Here is a 2495-nt window from a genome sequence, read left to right as displayed (position 1 = left end):
TGGAGAGAGAGAGCAGCTGAGGACTCCAGACTCATGGAAAATGAAATGCTGTGAGCTGGTGGGCAGGAGACTGGCTTGCAAAATTTACCCTTTGGTTGTCTAAATGATTATATATTCCTGCGTATTTTTGTGTATACCATAAAGAAGCAAAAAAGAGGGAATAGAGGCAAATACTGTTAACAGATGGTGCATAGAGGGGATTGTAATCATTGCAATGACAAAAAATATGATTGGTTGAGTGCAAAACTGATGTCCTCCCATGTAAACTATCACTCAATTCACAGTAACAGTAATATATTAAAAAGGGAGGGGGGGGAAGCAATGGAGGCGGGTGGAATAGGGTTTCCTTCAGTTTGCCCTCCAACCACAGCTGCTGCAGCATGACTTTGAGCTAGTCAAACAGCCTCAGCTGGGAACGGAGTGGCAGGGCAGACTCTCTCAGGATCACTCCCTCCCGCTGCCTGGCCCTGGTGACCTACAGGCAGAGCTGAGTGCAGTCAATGTGCATTCCTCCATCATATGCTGACCTTGGCAAAGCTGCAAATCTCTTCAACAAAAGATTTGGTTTTGGATTGGTGAAACTGGATGTGAAAACAAAGTCATGTATTAGAGTAGAATGTGCCACATCCGGTTTATCTAATACAGACACTGGTAAAGTCACTGGCACCTTGGAGATGTAATAGAAGTAGTGTGAGTGTATGGTCTGACTTTCACAGAAAAATGGAACACTGGTAACACTCTGGGAACAGAAATCACAATTGAAGAACAGATTTGTCAAGGTTTAAAATTGACATTTGATACCACTTTCTCACCAATCACAGGAAAGAAAAGTGGTCAAATAAAGTCTTCTTACAAGAGGGAGTGCATAAACTTTGGTTGTGATGTTGACTTTGATTTCACTGGACCAGCAATCCACGGTTCAGCTGTCTTTGGCTGAGGGCTGGCTTGCTGGTTACCAGATGACCTTTGATAGTGCCAAATCAAAAGTAATAATAACTTTGCTGTGAGCTACAGGACTGGGGACTTCCAGTTACAAACTATTATCAATGGGGCAGAATTTGAAGGATCAATATATCAGAAAGTATGTAAAGATCTGGATACTTCAGTAAACCTTGCTTGGACCAGCTTGGACCAGCTACATTCATTTTGGCATTGCTACTAAATATCAGTTGGATCCCATTGCTTCCATTTCTGCAAAAGTCAGCAACTCTAGTTTAATTGGAATGGGCTACACTTAGACTCTGAGGCCTGGTGTGAAGCTTACACTGTCTGCTCTGGTAGATGGGAAAAGCATTAATGCTGGAGGCCACAAACTTGGGCTTGCCCTGGAGTTGGGAGGCCTAATCCAGTTAAAGAAACCTCTGGGAATGGATATCAGAAGATTTTGTATTAATATATATCCATTGTGACCAGCAGGCTTCCCTCACCACCAACTCCCCAGGAAGGTGATCAAAACAAAGGATGATCTAAACAAGAGCTATATTTTCAATATTGAGACAGTTACTTGTTAGCTGGGTTCCACTGGTTCTGTCTAGTTACCAATTCTACAGTCATGTAGTCTCACCTACACATTATTCAAATGTATTTACTGATAAATGTGCTACCCACCAATAATGAAAAAGACCTTTAACAAACTGAAGAAAAAAAAAAAGGCAATGGAATAACACATACAAAACTCTGGGAAAAATGATCTCCAACCAAAGATGCCTCTCAAATATGATAAACAGAAATTAAAGGAATTTGTAGTGATCAGACCAACTTTACAAAAATGCAAAAGGGTGTTGCTTGGACTGAGAACCAAAAACATTAGACAACAACCTGAGTTACCATACATGACAACTCCACCCAGAATTTAATCCAGATATAGAACTATTTAAAGTAAAACAAACTTACATGACTGAACATAGGGAACCAGAGATATCAATGTATGATGAAGTCAACTACAAAGCAAAAAGAAGGAATAGTGTAGATACAGAACTTCCAAATGGTTAAGAAGTTCAAATAGAGAAAAAGTTAATAAATTACAGGGTAACCAGAAAAAAAAATAATATAACTGCACATCAAAATTAAAAGAGGAAAAAAAAAGATTTAGTAAACATAAATACAACAGAAATGAAAATGAAACCTACAAACAAAATGAATTCAGCATAGAAAATTAATATGGAACAAATAATCCAGCAGCAACACACACACAAACACACAGAAAAATGCCAGTAATCAATTCATACCTATTGATAATTACACTGAATGTAAATGGATTAAATCTATCAATCAAGGAACAGAAAGAGCAGAATAGATAAGAAAACAGAATCCTTCAATATGCTATCTATAAGAGACACATCAGAAAGGAGACAGCCTAAATGTCCAACAGAAGAATTGTACACACACACACACAACGGAATACTACAAAACATGGATGAATAATGATGAATCTGTGAAACACCTTACAACATACTGGAACCTGGAGGACATTGTTGTTGTTGCTAAGTGCCGTC

At 38.8% G+C, this 2495-nt stretch overlaps 1 pseudogene; it reads left to right on the top strand.

Annotated features, from left to right (window-relative positions):
• The first annotated feature begins 500 nt into the window (after window positions 1–500).
• On the top strand, window positions 501–1409 carry LOC102832549 (annotated as a pseudogene).
• The last annotated feature ends 1086 nt before the right edge of the window (window positions 1410–2495 follow it).

Source organism: Chrysochloris asiatica, unplaced genomic scaffold (assembly GCF_000296735.1).
Source record: "Chrysochloris asiatica unplaced genomic scaffold, ChrAsi1.0 scaffold00142, whole genome shotgun sequence".
NCBI lineage: Eukaryota > Metazoa > Chordata > Mammalia > Afrosoricida > Chrysochloridae > Chrysochloris > Chrysochloris asiatica.
The sequence above is the reverse complement of the archived record's forward strand: the minus strand, read 5'-3'. Positions and strand labels throughout refer to the sequence as shown.